The 20,285-nt window shown below is 32.2% G+C and overlaps 1 protein-coding gene across 3 annotated transcripts in view; it reads left to right on the top strand.

Moving 5' to 3' along the window:
- The window catches only part of LOC108761537 (furin-like protease 1, isoforms 1/1-X/2), a 244,819-nt gene that overhangs the window by 147,650 nt on the left and 76,884 nt on the right, over nt 1-20,285 (top strand). The window lies entirely within an intron of this gene.

Genomic DNA, 20,285 nt, shown 5'->3' with positions numbered 1-20,285 from the left:
GTTTAAGTAAATTTCATAGAATTTGATTGCCTTCCATTTTTGTCATTCCAATTAACCTGGCTGTTGGCTGTCGAAACATTCGGTATATCAATCAGGCGTTGCAATCAATTCAACTAAATAAACGCCCATTTTAACAACGCTATTTTGACGAAAATGGTTAAAATTAGATTGATAAATCTTTAATAATTTAACGTGTCAACTGCATCAAGTGCTATTACGTAAGTGTATAGGTACTTTAACAACTCTGAATAAAACGAGAATTTAATTAGTCAATTAAGCATCAGAAATTTTAAAAAAAGTTTCAATATAAAAGATTCTGTGTAAGTTAATATTTAATTTATTAGAATTTTACAAATGTATTAGTGCCATCAGGCAGGTACTTTTTACAACAAATCTTAAAGGCTTAACTTTATTAAATTGCATGAGTATTTATTATATTCTGCCAATATACAAATATATCGAAGCTTTTAGTATTATTTATTGTCACCGCTTTATACCTATATCGATCGCTATTACAGGGTACTCATTAAATATCAGGCTTTAGCAGTAAAATCATCTTCTTGATCTAATTCCGAACGGACTCTGTCTTCGTCGTACGCTTATCGAGCGCTCGTTACAGAGATAATGCGATATTAAAAACCGGGTCTTACGAGACACTCTCTACACGTTGAGCTTCCAATGCGCTCGTAACGTGGCTGATATTACGGAGCTTCGCACAGCAAAACTAACGAGCTATCGCGGCAATTTGCCTACATTATTCAAAATGAAATTGCAAGATGTCGTGAAACCGCGAGAATTTTATTTTTGCGGCTGATTATTCTGTTGTTTTTTGTTGATATCTCGTTGAGATAAATTACGATAAAAATTATATATTACATGCACCGAAATTAAATTTTACGTAAATTCATATTAATTATATATCTCCGCTTTTGTAATATTCCACATCTTGAAGACGTTATGGATATCTCTAAGTTTATCTTGTCCACCTCACGTATTTCTTAAGAACAAACAAACAGTGACAAAGTATAACGTACCGCTCATACCACAAGGTATAACGCAGCCCGGATGAAAAATTGTTCATCGTCATCATAAATCATAGGATGTCAAAGTTTAACTTGTTATGGAAACACAGATCAGGTACTCAGTATTTTTGCGCCCCGCCAGTATTATTAAATATAGACGAAAAAGAACTATAATGATGTCAGTATTAAAGTGCCATTATAGAAGTATATTATGACTTAACCAATTGAAAGGTATTTTTTAAATTCTGTCTACTATTGTAGTGTCCTTTGGTGTCGATTAGAAAATATATTCACAAATGAAATTAAAAAGAAAAGTTAAATAAATAAGTGAAAGTTTACATTCCTCGTTTTTTTTTTTTTATAAGACATCTACTCAGATATCTGATTCACGAGTCAAGAAATTATTTGCTAAATTATTTGCTTAATTATAAGTTATCTTTTTTCAAAGAGGATTGGAATTAAATATGCTAGTACCAGGTTGCATTAACGAGCTTTGAGACGCTATTAACTTGATAAAAGGGCGTCGTAATAAAATGGGAAAAGTTGTGGCCGTGATAAAGTTTCGAGCTATCAAAGTAAAGTTCTTCCCGAGAACTTTCTGGAAACGTGGATGATCTTACAAATTAGCACACTAACACGTGAACTATTTTTAACGAGTAAAACAAATCTTCGACTTTTAATTTTCATTTGCTTTGTATTTATTTCAATTTAATATTTACACTTCGCACTTTGAACAACAAAGAAGTTATTATATTTAGCTTCACATTAACACAATATTGGTAAAGAGGAAAAAAGATCAATTTAGACAAATCGATTCGAGAAAATTCTACGAAATCTCTACGCGTGTTTCTCAAGAATATTCTTTAAAGTGAATGTAATTTTTATAAACAGAAATAATAATTAATAATTAATGCAATACACTTATAGAACGATATGATCAAATCTATTAGCGAGACATTTAGAAAAAATCTGGAAACATTTAAGATACTTATTAAAGTAAAAAAAAATCGGAGAATATAATAATATGATGTTACAAGAACTCTTGTACGTGGACTATATAATTTTTGAGTGGCGTATCACTTGTAACGGGCAATTTTAACATTATCCCAAAAGTCGAGATTATCTCCAAAGAGCAGAAATGTGATAGAAAGTTCTTTTAAGAGTTAAATAATTAAAGAGCTGAGTCTGTAACTCTCATCGCAGAAATCAGTTGTACGAAATATTTGGAGAGGATTTTATATCTCGCAGCCGCTTATTTTAATTGGGCTGTGACATTTGCGCGGCATTATAAATTCAAATCGAAATGTATCGAATAATTATCTGTAGATTGATTATTGGCTTAACTACGGTAGTTAAAAGCATTTCATCGCTAAGGGAATACTTACCACGTGATAAATGAATTATTTAAGAACGAAGCTACATCTACGCGTGCGCTAAAATTTCACGAATAATAAAGATATCGTAATTCTAAAGATATCGAATTAAACACAGTTTAAAACAAATAGAAAAATGTAATTAATTGTTAAAAAAATAAATTAAACAATATCATATCTCAGAAAATCATTGTAATAGCATTTATTCAATTTTATTTCGAATTTTCGAATTTATTTAGTAAAAGAATCACCTTTTTTTGTCCTTAAATAGCACAAATGATAAAGTATATATATCCAAATTGCGCACAAGTTATCCAATTTTCCTAGTTTTCTCCTTTATTCTATTTAACGAAATTAATGAAAGGGCAGAGTAAAAGCAAGCAGAAGATAGAAAGGTCGGAAAGAACATCCTTTATATTTCTACTGTCAGACCCACATTAACGCACCCCTATTAGCATTGCGGGTTGCAGAACCCCACTGAGTAGCATTCGTTCCAGCATGCGAATTTGTGTGTGTGTGTGTACTGTGATATATTATAACGTCTAATAGAATAACGAAGGATACGTGTCGAATAGAAGCATTTGGAGGAGGTAAAGTATAGGGTCAACTTTCATTTCTGTACGACTCGTTACAATTGTGGAGCGATTATTGCACGTGCGTATCCACCAGAATCCCCTGTGAAAGATTTTAATTAATTTTCGCGCAATTTAATACGCCGTTGTATGAACATAATGCGACGCAGCGTAATAACGTGGTACGCGGGGTAATGCAGAACTTGACAGTGTCAATTAATTGCCAGCGTGATGGCGTAATAACGTGGTAAAGGTTCTTTTCTCTGTAACATGCAGTAGACAATTAATTTAATTTGTAAATATTGCATTGGATCTTCTCTTTTATGTCTGCAAAATGTAGAATAAAATGAAAATATCAACGAATTGATATACATTTACAGTAGTATTATGCGTTCGTACACTGCGTGTGACTTTGACATGAAGTGTATCAGAGTATTTTATTAAAGCGTACGTCGTTCAAAACAAAATGTCTAAAATCAGATTATTGATTGAACAATTGTTATTTACGCTTTATATTTTTAATTTTTATATTTTTATAATTGTGCCGGCTGAAACTTAAAGGTAAATAATTAGCAACTCGGAGAAACCGATATAGGTCATACATTTAACAGATGAGGACAGTTTGACGCGATCTCTTGCGGATAATGCGGCCTCTGCGGTGCGTCGCTTGCGTTGCAGCAGCAAAATTCCGACGTGGCGTTATTACTTTCGGGTACGCGGGGTAATATAGCGCCGTGACTGCGCGCGAAATGGGAGTCCCATGTCAAAGTTTGTTTGAGTTGGAATCTCGTGAAATTTCGTGGACCAAAATTAACGGATCCTGGCGGTATCATTTCGTTGAAGGGCTAGTCTACAATTTCGCCGACGGAAACTTCCGCGTTGCGCTTTTCGTCGCGCTATCAACACGATAAATTCGTTATTATATTAAATCTTTTAATACATGTGATATGCTGCAGCTAAACTTTTCTTCACTTGATTCCTCTTAACATATATTCACGATATTATTATAACAAGTTGTTTCGCACGAATATTAATGAAAAAAATGCTCGTATATTTTTTATATACAAAATGTGATATTTTTTCACACGTTTTACAAGAAAAATTTTGACAATCCAAAACATGGCTTATAAAAAATTGAGATAATATAAAATATCGTTTAAAAATGATTTTATGTGCATAGTTGTTACTTTAATTGATTTAAAATTTAACAATTATTTGTTTTGATTACAATTGAATTTCTCTGATTTTTAATGTTTACATGGTTTGCAATTACTTTTAATTTTAATAAAAACCGATTTTATATGTAGAAATTTTGTGGCTATTGAATACCGAATAGATCGTTCTATTTAACAAATAAACTAACAATCTAATTATTTCGGTTCGATTAAATCAACTAACCAGATCCGCATCGACAATTCACATGTGGCATTTCCGATTTGTTCATTTGATACGATTATCACCTACGTTTGTTGCGAATTAAAGGTTTCACTTTAAAGTTTTACTTCAAAATATATGTTATGTACACAGATCGATAGATACTCTACCGCTCAAAAGTTTGCTTAAAGCACTGTGTACAGTTTTTAACCCCTCAACAGTTTTTACACCCTCAACGGAAGTAAATATAATGAGCCCAGCAATTTCGTGTTAGTCAAAATTATACATTAAATATATATTGAGAAATTTAAAACAATTAAATTTGTTTTAAATTTCAATGAAAAAAAATTTTGTGTATTTATTTGTATTTGAAAGATATTTATATTATCTGTATTTGAAGGATATATATAGAATATTATAGAATATTATCAATTTTTATTTAATTACAAGTCATTAAAGACGTTGAAAATTGAGATACGATCTTAAGACGTCAGAAACACCACACGCAAGTAATTACATTAATATTAATAAAACCATAAAAATTATGTAAATAATTAATATTAATAAAAATTATGTAAAATTAAATTTTCTTTTTGATTTAAAGATACCACCAAACTTTCGAATGATGATTTTCTGCGTTTATTCGCAATTGTATTTAATTGTCCACAAATAAATTACGTTATTGCAACGCCCAGACAATTCCGTAACCAAACGCAAAGATTGGTTGACTCGTCTGTGTATATACACCATCGTCGTTATGGAAATGAGTCGCGACTAATCACGGCCATTGCCAATGGTTGCGACGTCGACGACTGTTAATCAGTCAAACGCGAGCGTGAGCGAACTTGCGCGGGACGCTAATGAGAACGTAATAACTTGCAGGCAAATCCCGAAATTATCTATTCCATAAATTGTCCTACCTGCCATATTGCCGCTGATTACTTAACGCGAGCGTAACTATATAATTGCTTGGCATCATTTCAGAACCGGTCTAACCGCAAAGCATCGTGTTTACTCTTCCAATCGATGTTACTTTATTTTAATTCATGCAAAGCAGATTTATTTGGACTTTATTATGCTTTTAAATCAAATATTATGTTAAAAAACAAATCACAAACAAGTCTATATTTGTCGTACGAATAATTAATATTGCAATTGCTCATTAAAAATACGTGCAGTATAATTTTCTATTACATATAATTATGTATAGTGGTACAATTTTTGTATTCAATATTTTTTATCACATGATATTTGAATTACATTTGATATATCATTACTGTTTTACTTTTATCGAGAATGCTTAATTGCAGAGTGTAATTTAATCGAGAAAGCTTATTGCTGAATAAATATTAATAAAAATTTCTTTTAGCAACAAACATTACATCAATATTATCGCAATATTACAATGAAAAATAACAGAGCATATCAAAATAAGAGTTATTTTTTATTACATTTTCTACATTCAATGGATAAATAGATGAATATAAATATAATATTGTGAAATACGCAAAATATTCCAGCATCCTCTGTCCAAATGCGACACGAATAAAAGCGGCAAGAGTCTCTTTGTTCCCATAAATATTCAAAGCAGGATAATATTTGCTCGAGCACGTTTAATGTAAAGTGCAAGTAAACATGCAACTTTTGTAAAACAATATTCGTCGCGAACTGTCAGTGCCGTTATCGCTGCAAGGCAGGTTTCCTTTTTAAAGAAGTGTAAAAATGAGAGGGGGGCGGAGAGGGAGGGGGAAGAAATAAAGATGTCAACGCATTTAAAATGGCGCATTTTAAGAAGACTTAGGGATCGAAGTGCAGAGTGCTACGGCTTTTACAGTCATTAAGAGGTCCTTGTTGAATATTTAATGAGTATACATTACTCGACGCCGCATCACACCATCAGGCTTTAAGTGATGCAACAACAAATGCACGCCGGAAATTCTAAAATTAAAATGCAGGAAACATATTGATGCGTTTAATTAAAATTTCTTATTTTGCGTTACGAACATGTGCTGCGGCAAATAAATTTTGGCCAAAGGTACATTTTTGGCAATTCAATATAATAATGAATAAAACTTTTTGATATGTAAAAATTACTGGGAAAATTAAAATTGTGATAATGTTTCTATAATCGCAAAGTAAATCGTTTTATTAAGCTAACAGGAATTAAGTATTACGAGTTAGTCAATGTATTTTGTTTAATTGAACAGGATATTTAAAATGTAAATTGAATGGTATTTCAAATAGTATGCATTAATAACAAAATAGTCAAAATTTGCAATATTATTAGCAATTCTCTTAAATTTAATAAAATTCCAACAATGCAATGTATTAAAATATTATATTTCTGTTTTTTCATTTTTTACATTCGATGTACTATTTGCCAAACTAACCGAATTCTGTATTTTTTTTATGTTGCAGGTGAGTTTCGGAGCTTATTGGATATGTAAAGAATACTCGTTGCGACTGACCCAGGTCCTTAGGAAGTATATAAGTAAGGTAAAAAGGTGAATGTGGTTTCTGGCAGTCTAGCGTAGCTCTTACGTTGGAAGTGTTCAACTTATGCAGCTAAAGTTCATAAACGGAACTTTCTCAACGATCAAATCTCTAGCGGAAAAACAAGACTGTTAGAGAAGTATGGAATTAATTATTTAATTCCATTGGGGACTCTTGTACAAAGCACTGTTCTAACATTTAACGATCATTATACAATTTATCAGAGAAAGAAGAAGGAAGAGAGAGAGAGAGAGAGAGAGAGAGAGAGTTTCAAAAATATTCTATACAAATAACAATCAAAAAATAATTATATTATTCGTACAACTTATTTAATATTTTACTGATGTATTTAAATATAAAAAATTAGTAATCCAAAATAATTCTTTATATTCTACTTTAAGAGAAATTGTGGCTTTTCCATCCAGTTGGATTTTAACATGAGAACATATTTTCATTTTAAAATGATTCCGAGTTAAAATGAGCTTTGTGTAATACCACCATTTCAGAGTACGTGCTTAAAATTATGAATTGCAACTTGCCATCCGAAATGTAACCCATACCAAGTACAACCAAACGCTTATCAGAAATACGTGTATCGTATTCATGCAATTAAAAGACTTTAAATAGCATGATTATTGACGCAGAATATCCGCGACGAAAGATATTGCTGTAACTTTTTATTTCTTTATACATTATCAAATTTCTACTTCCTAGTATAAAAAATTGTTTATGGAACTCCTTATGAAGGATTATCGTTGTAAGAGTATTGCTAAATGGACCGAATAAAAGAAAACAGTGAAAAAGCTAAAACGAAAGTCGGAGTTACCAGAAGTGTACTTTCGCATCCGATCGTTTTACATGAAGTTTCCGCTCTCCGAAGTAGATATTGCACGATGCATATTTGCTCAGCGCCATTTATGAAATTGTATTAAAACAACCTTGCCATATGGTAGCATCGGGAGTAAATGGCAATAGCTAATAATACCGTGGTCATTTTCGATGTTTAAATGAAGCCGTCTAGTGAAGGTAGTTATTTCAACTAGCTGTTAAAAATTCTGAACTTTTTTTCTCTTGAAACACTTTGCAAATATGAAGTTTGTTGTCATGAAATACTAAATGGCAATGTTTCCGTAATATTTTTCAGAGAAAGAGAGACTGTGGAGAAAGATAGAGGAGGAAAGAGAAAGAGAAAGAGAGAGACATTTGTGTGCAGAGAATTATGCAATTAACTCTCAATTAAAAATCCTTTTAAAGTTTATTTCAATATTGAAGATTTATAATCTTCTATCTTTATACTTGAAATATAATGCATGAAAACTTCTATAACTTTACAATTAAAAATAACGATTATCAATATATTATTCTTTGGGAAAAATAATTGTGGCTTAATAATTGTTCAACGAATCCGTAGACAGGAGCGAGATTTCGGAATTATTCTCTTTGTCCTACTTAAAACGGACTGTACTTTATCAAGATTGCAAATTGCATTACGCGTTTTATATTAATGACTTAGCATGTCCAAAGCGTAAGTAAATTATCGCATAACACTATAATGAAAGCAAATATCGACGGCGAGTAATATCGCGGAGGGACGATGATTATCGCCCTTCGCGCATACAACCTCGTAAATCCTAGGCCGATTTTACGGCCGCGCGTTTACGGTGTTCGACGAACAAAGAGCCGACGGTGACGACGACAACGTCGACGACGTCCGTTCACGGCAGGAGTGGCACTGCGCTTTGCGCGGCTCCATAAAGCATTGTCAGCAGCAAGATCCCGGTCTTGACTAAAGTGAATATGTCGCTGACAAGGACGTACGGTCGTGTTATAGTCAGAGAAGACGACGAGAGAAGTGGTATCCACATGCTAGTCACGATCTTCGTGGTTCGCTCGATTTTTCATTGTAGACTGCACTTGAAATATTGTTGCTTACTCGACGCGTCAACGTCGTTTTGTTTACTTCGCTCCATGTAGGCACGAATTAAAAGCTGAGTATTAATTAAGATTAGCTTGAAGAACTATTTATGTAGCTGAGAAGCGACGTATAGCAAAGTTCTTCCACATGTTATTAATAAAACATCTTACAGTTTTCCATTGAGGCGATCGCATTTTTGATTTCTCACTTTTATCGTTTCTTTTATACATAATCCATGAACCAACAGCGCGTGTTGTTTCGCGAGAGAAGCGTTGAGTTCTTTCTAAATTTTCAATGGGTTGTATCTTGCTCGTACAGTTTCGGAGGGAATTCAGTGCTGTATATATGGCTGCATTTTTCATGCAATTTTCGAATGTACGTGGGTGTAGGAGTCATGCGTCGCACCTGACAAGTGGTTTTTGCGCCTTGTCTGTCATGTGAAAGGATCCGAAATGATATCATTCTAAGAGAACAGGTGACACTTTAGATGAAATGGCCGCCGTATGGTAAAGAGAGATGTATGCCTTGTGCTCGTCTCGCAGGTAATAGGGCCCGTATCAAAAGCTCCCTTTTTCTCGGCTCCATCTACATCAAAGCGGACGACGAATTCTATTTCTCGCATAAAACTCAACGAAACGTTACTCAAATTACTGTTTTATGATAGATTTTATTTGATATAGATTTAGTGTAATATTGTAAGCAATTTCTATATCGGAAATAAGTAGCGAAATTTTAATTTATCGACATACTTTTTGACAATTTTGTTTTCTATATTACTTGTGATGCTGTTACGAAGAGTGTGACCTACAAATTTTGTTTCTTTGAGTGTTAAAATTTTTTTTGAGTGTTTAATTTTTTTATTAGATTAAAATTTTCTATTGTTGTTTATTATTAAAAAAAATAATACTGATACTCGTGAGATTGCTCAACATCTCGCCTCAGAAATTAATTTCTCATAAAATTAATCATAAAATTAATTTTTTAGTTAAATTCTCCTTTGAAATTCGGGCATTATTTTATTGGAAGTTTAATCATCAAAGCTTAATCATCAAGTTTCTTTATTTGAACAAAAGCCAATTGCAAATTTTCCTTTTTACTATTTTATGATAGGTTTATTTAATATAGATTTAGTGTAAGATTGATATTTAATATAGATTTAGTGTAAGCAATTTATATTTAGCAGATACTCTATATTGTGATAACAAACATTTAGTTTTTATGGAAATGTTGGTTCACTCACAAGAAATTACAAATTCTGCGCCTTTGTATTTGCATATTCAAGCAAATGTGAACCATAATAGAATATTAATATACGCTTGGCATTGCACATGTATATGAAACAGATTTTTGCCTAAATTCATAAAATATACTTTTTACAATTCTAAAATTCAATATATTCAAATGTTATATTCTCTACGTGTTGTATTTTATATATCCAAGCAGAACCATAAGTCATTATGATATCAAAATAATGTCAAAATGACTCCAAAATGATCACTAAAAGTCATTTTTCAATCATTTTCCGATTCATTTTGATGTCATTTTGACGTTACCGTGACTTGTTCTGTTTGGATACGGTGTGTAAACTATATATATTACAATAGACATTATTAAAGTGTACATAAATATTAAATACTCATTACTAATATAAATTATAATTGTATGATAATATTATGAGGAGAATATCCGTTACTCCGTAAAGCGAAAGGATTAAGGGACTAATTCTGCAACAAGCTGGCATGACTAATATCCACGAACTCGACTCGCGTCGGCAATTATCACATCGATAATCTGGATAATTGCGTATCAATAATCTGAACTGTTGCATGTCGCTGCAAACGCGCGTTCCGTTTTAACGTGGTTAACGATTGTTTTAACACAAACGCAGCAACATCGCGCGCATGTACCGGCCGAATAACTATACCATCTACGAAATCGCTTACCTTGCGCACGGTAAATTCAGTTTCACGTGCCGCTCGAGCACACAGTCGTGTAGTTGATTTGCTCGACATATTTGAAAAAGAAGAAAAAAAATGGGAAAGCGGAAACTAACTAGTCGATTTGTTACTATCTGCGCGAGTGAAAATCCCGTTTCATTCAATCGGTACTGCATACGAACCGAATTCGATGGAACGTTAACAGGAGTGAAATCTGATTCTACGTGAACGACATTTTTGCGGACTGAATAAATGACGCGCGACGAATGCCTAGACAATCCCGTTCTGAAAGATTTAAGATCGATCCGATGCGCCAATTTCTCGTTGATAGAATATAGCACGACCCTTGGGATATTTGGGATAACAACTTTAAGTTCCGATCCGCCGCGTGTAACTGCTATGAATCTAGAATTTGCAATTTAAATGCGTGTATTCCGCTGCATCTCGCACCACTGTTCACCATAAATCACTGTTCATCATTTACTATTGCAGCCATACATAACATGGAGTTACCGCTTATCTTTATCGGATCAATTTCTTTAAACGTTTGAAAAACGAGAGTTTTTATAATTATTTTTTTTTTATTACAAAATATTTAAATCATAGCTACTGATTGATATTTAATATTATAAGTGGGAGAAAATAAATTCCTTATATTTTATCATTTTTTTATCGCTTATTTCATAATAATGTATAATGCTTGATATTCTTCATTTATAAAAATTTTTAATTTCTGATAAATTGTTATTACTTAAAATCATAAAATGAAGAATAGAAAGATCTTTCTGCTTTTCTTATCTTATTCGTCTTCTCTTATTCTTTCGATCTCTTTTAACTTTTGTGTCTGCTTGTCTCGGTTTCGACGACGGTCGTAGCCTTTATCAGCTCTTCCACAGCGCTGAGAAGAACGATAACCGAGATCGACTTTTTAATTACCTATCCTCGCGTTCCAGTTTCGTACTTTCATGAAGTTTTCTTCTCAGTATAGCCGAGAACGTTGGGTTTTCATTGTGTGTGTTACTGACAATAAATCTTACAATTGTGATGGCATAGAATTTTTCGGATAAACCTCAAACTCTCATTATCCCATCTCTCTCATCCCGATTCGTATGTTCGTTGATGACATTATTCTGCGGAATTATTTGATTAACGATACATTTCTCGTTTAACAATTTAACAATTTACATAATGATATAAGAATATAAGAATTTATATATACAAAGTATAAATTGTTCTTTTAAATTATATATTGTAAAGGTTATTGCTTATTATTTTTTTATTTTATTTATTGCAATAAAAATAAGTATTATTGTATTTATTATAAAAATTAAGAAATTTAATTTTATTATTGAATTTTTAATTCTTAAAATGTTAGTAAACTGAAACACAGAAAAGTAAAATAAAAATTAACGTTAGAAATAGTGAGAATTAATAGGTTCGTTAATTCATGTACATCAAATTCTATCTCACTATGATAATTACGATTTGTCACGGCGAGCGATAATATCGGATGTCATTAATCTCTGGAAAATGCATTCTCATTAATCGACGAAAAAGGTCATCAGTAATTCTCTGTTATATGGTAATCGCTGAATGTTTGATGCTTTTCTGCATAAACGATAAATTGTTTACAGGTAGCACTTGAATATTATTGAAGTATTTTCTTGAAACTATGAACTCATTGCATGGTACTTTATTTACACATTTACATGATAGCTTCCGTGTTTCGCAATTATTTATTAAAAGCAAAGACAATTTAAATATTTTTCCTTATTGTGACGCAAAATTAATTCTGATGAAGCATAATTTTCGAAATTATATTGTATATGTTGTATTGTTTTGAAAAATACACGTACTTATTGATCTATCTAACTGCATCAGGGATGGTATTATATAATGTATGCATAAAAATGCAGAAAGGAACTTGCATACTGCGATATGCGGATGCTACTTTTTTCCATCTGTGGCACCTTCACGAAAAATAGCAATCATCGTAATCGATTTTATATTAGCGTTGTGCATTGCATTTTAGTCTCAACAGCTACCGCTTTTCTCTGTGCACAATTTACATAATTTCTAAAATGTATTCGCTTTTATGCAGAATAAGCACATACGGAAATGTGCAAATTGTAGTTATGTTGATTTTTAACCTTTATCTCTAAATATAAAGACACGCATTAGTACCAATATACAATTATATATCACTTGTACTACTATATAACTAAATTATTACACAATTTCAACAAAATCTTTTTTATATTTTTTTAAATTTATTATTAGCTTTCGTTTATTCATAAACAACAAACATTTTTATAATATTTTCATTAAACTTTTTTTACCATGTTATAAATAATCTTTTCAATTAAGCCTGCATTTGTTTGTCGGTGTACAAATTTAATCCGAAGGCAATTATAATATTTTTACATTGCAATATCTCTCCAATCTCAATACCAGATGTTCGTTGATTACATAAAACGAGCGTGAAAAAGATCATTTTGCGAGTATGCTGATCTTCCAACAACATAGTCGTGCAAGAAGGACATTAAGCGGCACGTCTATCTCGTTTTCCCATGCCGAAAAATTATTCTAAGTGCTGACCTAAGTGTTCCGCCTAAGTAGATTACTTGGACCTATAAACATGCCGCAAGCGATGAAAAATCCCGTACAGCATGTTATGCAAATCGTGTATCTGCATGAAAAAGACGTCACGTCGTTAAATTTGAGTATGACGCTTGACATCGATTTAAAATCGATTATGGCACTCGCTGGCGCGTCCGTGATCAAGGATGCCACAGGTGAAAAAACTGAATTTTTCGCATGAATTGTCCGTGGTGAAATGCCTTTTTTTGTACGATCTTGATTAAATATGAAAAATAAAACTAGAAGCACTATGTTTACCGAATAACTCTTAAGAAATATTATTGAATTAGTTTTTGATGATGCATTTCTTGGAATTTTTTACCGCATATTATTTTTAAAATACATTAATTATTAATGAATAACAATTTGATTTATTATTTCTAATTGTTGCGTACACGTTACAGATTTTATATCTTATTTAATTTTAATTTTTTAATTATTTCTTACAATTCTTACAAATATCAAAGACAATTATTCAAAAGTATAAGTCGTATGGATATGTACCTAATTTTATATTGTAAATTTTGCATATAATTCTCAGCATTATTTCATGTCGCATTTTTTCTTTGAACATATTTGTTATATAGATTTATATTTATTATTTTCCGTTCAGTTAATATAATATATTATTTCACATTTTATTTGGCAATCTGTTTATATTTTGTTTAACAATTTTAATTATTTTGTACGAAATTTTACATGACGAAATAATTGAAAACTTGTTTTTATTTTTTGTTAATTTATTAATGTTTGCATAATTTTATGTGCATATATTTATGTATTTCAATTTATTTATTAACGAAGAATATGAAAAAAATTGCTAACTTGTTTACAAAATGAACATAAATACCGTTATAATCTTATTTTTTAATTCATTGGACAAATCACATCGTTTTAATATAATTTTAATTGTAATAAGTTGGCTTTTTATAACAAATGTCATTTCCACAATTTATTCTACATTTAATCGGCCATAAACATTAATTTAAAATTAAAAAACAGGTTCTCGTCGAACGTACTCACCTTTCACAATCCCCTATTATACAAATCTTGTTACACAATCAATACAATTATTTGTTACACAATCCATTGTCTTATTCTTATTTGACTATGTTGATGTTGTCTATGTTCCTTGTCTTATTGTTAGTAAACGTTCACTTCGTAGAATGCAATTAATTCAAAACTGCTGTTTTCGTTTCTCATACTGCGTCAGAAAATATGACAGGTCTGTCTAATTTGAGCTCCGGAGCCAAAACGCAAAACCATTGACGTAAAAAAATTCAATGTGAGTAAGATTTCTGGGACTGTAAAGTGTTAATACGCATCTAAATGGCACGTATCAATAGTTTATAGCTCCTAAAATCTTACTCACATTGAATTTTTTTGCGTCGATGGCTTTGCGTTTTGGTTCCAGAGCTCAAATTGGACAGGCCTGAAATATGATCGTATTTCTCCATTTTTCCAGAATGGATGGCTCTATCTATCAACGCTTCATTCTCCATCTTTGTTGCTTGACCTACAGGACTCTCCTCTCAAACACTCCTGTATATCTTCGTGAATTGCTACACTTTAATATTGATTCGCATTCAAGCCTGTCTGTTAACATGCGCCACCAAGATCTGCTTTCTTGTCCTCCTCATCGCATGATAAAGTTTCACTCCTCCTTTTCTTATACAGCCTTCAAATTTTTCAACGCACTATCACCTGACATTCGCTCAAAATCATCTTCCTTAGCGTCTATAACTTATTCCATGATCGCTTCTCATTACAAATAATACAAATAACTCATTGTTATCTCTGCTTTATGTTAACCGGTTCTATTAATCAAATATAGTTTGTACTTTAAGATAGTTATTTCTTTTTCTTTCATGTGCTATGTGTTGTATCTGGTTCAACGGCATAATCAAGACGTTGTTTTTGATATGAATCTGCAGCACGTAGCGGAATTTGTATTTTATAGGTTTAAGCTTTCATATTTTTTTTTTGCGTGTACTATAGATATGTTCCAAGTTCGTTATTATTTCGGCGTTATATATTTCCCGTAGTCGGCACATGTTTTCATGTATAATTAAATGTACTCCCTTTCAATCAGGCGACGCATTACATCAGTTATGCTGTAGCTTCGTCTATTGTGCGTGATTTATGTATTTATATTTTATTTATAATCATTGTTCACAATAAATCTTATTATTATTATTATTATCTTAATAAGAATTAGTACATGATGTATTTGTCAATTAAATTGGTAGAAGGCATTAAAATGAATTTATGAAGTTTACACTCTTATGAATAGTTGCAATTATTTGCGTCTTACCCGTCGTAATAATCATTTCTCCTTCTTTTCCAACTAATTTTCGCTGATTGAAGATAGTTGGCAAGAATAGCGTTGCTGCGGTTAAACCAGATTAATTGCTAAGTGACACTGACGAATCAAAGGTTATCGCCGACGACCATCAAACTAATCCCAGCGAAGCTAGTCCAGATTTTTACTCAACGTTTTTCTCTATCGCCGTTTCGTTTTAATGAAACGGAACGGAAATAATTGTTAAGATAATACCATGTTCTATTAATCCTTTCTTTTACTCTTAGGCTATTGAATAATTTCAGTCATTAAATCTTAACTAAAGGAATATTCTCCTATAACATATTTTCTTTTTTAATTAAGACATGGTGCATCTTATATACATCTAGATGAAATAATAATAGGAAAGTTTTTTCTCTCGTTCCCCCTCCCCCCTCCCCTTATATTTATTTATTGTTCATGTCTTATTTTGATGTATTTATTATTCTTGTCTTATTTGATGAATGAAACATTCATTATAAAATATGGATGACGGTTATACGTATACATTAATTTTTCATTTATAAAATTTACTTTAATTTATTTTGTTTTTTACTGGCACTTTCATTCTTGCAAAGTATATGCTTCGTATATTCTTGCATGTTCCATTCTCATTCTGTTTTCCATTTATTCGTTATTTTGCTAGTCCATTCGTTCGCCACTTACTCGCAATTACAGCCAGTCACTGAAGGATTGCAACACTTTTTTTCGATGGGTTTCAGAATACAGCTTGCTCACCGAGTGATTGATTCTTGCTTATGGATTTAATTATTTACATTCAATCGCTCTACGAGCAAGGCTGAGTTCGGAAATCCATAAAAAAAAGAGCGTTGCAATCTTTCTGTGACTGGCTGTACATTCACAGGCCCAAATATAATATAATTGTTTCGAATTCCGATGGGACTCGTAGCATGCAGCACTGCAATATTAAAATAATCGATTGTTTCGTTTTACCTCGTACATTGGCTGCGTACCAAAACGATACCCACGAGTTACATCGGCCGATTTTCCATTTAATCCTAGAAGCTGATTTAACGGGTGTACATTTGTTACGGGCATTAGGCGCGCTCATTATTTATCTCGGACCGATAAATTCCGCCACGGAAGCGGGTGTTTAATTTTACACGCGTCCGAGAGCAATAATTGGAGGATGAAAAAGCCCCTATAGACAATTATTCGCGCGTATTTATCGGAAACGGATAAGCCATCGAAAGATTCCAAAATATGAGTTTACAATGCTTTATTGATTAGGAGTAATGCCATTATCGAGAAATTAATTTTGGTTCTGCGAACGTGGCAATAGCAGAGTTACAATTTTAATTGTATTTGTACATAGCGCGAGAATCGCTCTTATAATCTAAAATATTGTTCTACATTTTTCAAGAGCTGGAATTTGTGTTTGGTTCTGTTTCTTTTAAGAATAAATGGAATTTAATTGAAATTGAACCGTGAATATAATTGCCATTGAAGGAAATTTTCACGTTTTATGAAATATGCAAGAAACGTTGATAATTAAACTTCTACAGCGTTGGAATCACTCTGTCAGTTCAAATATAATTTATAATCCTATGTCCAACATAAATTATGCTACTAAAGTAGCTCGATTACCTCGATAATTAGAACGTAATAGTATCGTAATGCGTCGGAAACGTACCTCACGATTAATTAATGCGTTATTAAATTGCAACACCGAATAATTCACGATTACGTCGCATTACAATTGTACAAACGTATGTGTATATATATATATATATATGTATGTATGTATGTATGTATGTATGCGCTGGTCATAAAAGTGTCATGTATATTAATGATTGTGTTTACCTATTATTAATAGTCATCCAATTTGAAATTGAGGACAATAATGTAGACATTAATTTATCTTTCCAAGAAACGTAGTTTCTAAATTAGTGTTTCCGCGCTTACTTTTGTACAATTATTAATAAATTATTTTCATCACTTTTCGCGCAGAATCACCAAGTAAAATCGTTATAGTCGTTCTTTTATCATTTTTTTTCTATCCTAAACTCTTTAGCCATGCGAATCGACTTCCGCGTAAAATATATAAAAATTAGTAATCGTAAATATATTTATAATATTGTCATGATCACACATACATAAGATCATCATGAACGAAGCGGCTCATGAATTCCTCTTTTTAGAAGCGATTTGGGATTTGGGAAACAAATAGGGATTTAAAGTTCACACGTTCAGATGCTCTTATTCGAAATTTCTATTTGACATTTTTTTCTAAATTTTCTTTCGTTGGTGAACGGTAACATCCGATTGGCGACACATCGAGCGCTGCTTGTGCACCGCAGGGATTTCCCTTGAAAATTACAACGTGAATAATTTGTCGCAATATGCAACGTTTGTTGCGCCAACTCTGAAATATTTCTGTCTGGATGCATTTTGATTCGCCCGCCTTTTAAAAACGTCCCCAAAGATTCTAATCTGTCAACTTTAACTTTTGCTTAAGTTACGATTGTACGAAGCAGTAGATATTCGTATTTCGAGGGAGGAAATCATTTCTGTTTGGAATTATACAAGCTGGAATTATTCAATAATATACATATTTCACAAATTGAGGGTTGTATTATATATACATGTATATATTACGGTTATACTTTGAAATATTCATTAAATACAAATTGAGGGAAATTAGATTATTGCTTATAATAGAATATTATATTCACTAGAAACCTGTGAAGTTTAATGTTAATTAATTCTGCAATATATACTTAAGAGAGAATTTGCCTTTCAATTAATATAAAATATAATAATTAAATTATGTGTGCGAATTAGGACATCAGAACGATGGTTTAATTAAGTAATAGGTATCTATAATGTCAACATAATTATATATTAAGAAATATTTCGAAATGATTTCGAGCTATGGCTAGCTGTGCGCTGAGTGGCGGAAAAATACGTGAAAACTTGCCAAGTAGAAACAATTATTTTTCTGCAGACGCCAGGGAACCTGCCCACTCGGGTATTCTGTCAGAGTTAACTGATAAAATTTCTTTCTACCTATTTTCTGAGCGCCAGCTATACTTCTTTGAGTAGCAATCTGTAAGTAACGAGTCGGCCATATGCGATGGTTTCCTGTCGTCATTTCAGTGAAATCAGCGGTTGAAATAGTACGATTTTACTCTTGCGAACAGTGAAAAATGATAAGAAATTGTCAAAGCATTTGATGTCGAGCAATAAAAGAGCTACGAAAGATGGTGTTACCCATTTAAACTTTCACCGAGGAAATGCTCCCTTTGAATGCGTCAAGGAATTCATAGATTAACGAAAGAGTATACAGCTTGCTTATACATATATCCTCCTTCTCAAATCGCTCGTTTCTTCTCAAGGATACTGAAATTGTTCGCAAGAGAAAAACTTCCATTTCAACTTTCGTTAAAGCACGCCGAACTTTTGTCTGGAAACATTGTCGGTAAAGGAGGTGCGATTCGCCAGACGATAGCATTTAACTTTTCGCCGTGTGAAAGGTATGCTTTCATATACATTGTTGTACATGCGCTCTGATTGATGCATGTACGAGGGGCTGGAATGCCGGAAGTTGAGCTGGACGTTGGTGTCCTACCGGAAATGTCGTCTCTTGCTCCACTGTCCAGTTCACGACCGGAATCGAGCCTTGAATGTTAGCTCTTCCTGCGCGAATTTATCATTCTGAATCCCTGAAGACCAGAGAGGATTTCCCGTCGTACCCTTTCGACTCACGATAATGCGAATCGCCGTGTAGCCTCGAGCGAATGGATTAAGTTAGTTTGCACGATCCGGTTTTTCACATGAATCACAAAGAAAATCGACAGATCGAAGATATATATACAAGTGATTTGTTTGAAAAAGTTAAGAATATCTACAAATGTCAACATGAACTGAAACAAATAGAGTAACTCCGGTATGGTATACACCTAACAAAAACTTAATTTATTTGTTATGTATTATTTAACCCGAGTTTACAACACTTCAGTCACGGTTATACTATTATTACACTAGTGCGAATTTGGCTTTTCCATTTTTCATCACGTAACTTTGAAATGAAAAAAGCAAAAGTAGTTTAATTATATAGTTTTTTTTCAGAATAAAATTTTCGTGGAAACCCATTGGTAATCATAAAATTAAGCAAGGATAATATTTTATTGCAAGAAATTGTTAATTAAGAAAATAATAAATTGAAAACTTTTTTTCAAAAATTGCTGGTGCGCGAATTCGCATTAGAGTGTAACTGAGAGTTAATAGTAAATGAATTATATCAGTAAAAACTTTGTACTATCTATTACTATGAAGAAAATGTTAGAAATCCGACGTTATTTTTCATATTAAAAAATGAACTTTTTAAAATCCTTGTATTTTTTCTGTATATCCCATAAAGTTGAGATATACGGCTGCTCATGAGGAGGGGGAGGGGTGGGATATACAGCTTATGAAAAATTTACAAATGTGTATTAAATGTGAGATTCAAATTTAGTTTATTATTTACTAAATGCATACATCAATATAGACGTTGCTTACTTTGAAACTAACCACAGAAATGAATTAATTTGCATTTTGAGGTACATGAAAATTAAAAATAACAAAATAATAATTAATTCAAGGGATTGAATTA

This window comes from Trachymyrmex cornetzi, unplaced genomic scaffold (assembly GCF_001594075.2).
Source record: "Trachymyrmex cornetzi isolate Tcor2-1 unplaced genomic scaffold, Tcor1.1 scaffold25, whole genome shotgun sequence".
Taxonomy (NCBI): Eukaryota; Metazoa; Arthropoda; class Insecta; order Hymenoptera; family Formicidae; genus Trachymyrmex; species Trachymyrmex cornetzi.
This window is presented reverse-complemented; position numbering and strand designations above follow the sequence as displayed.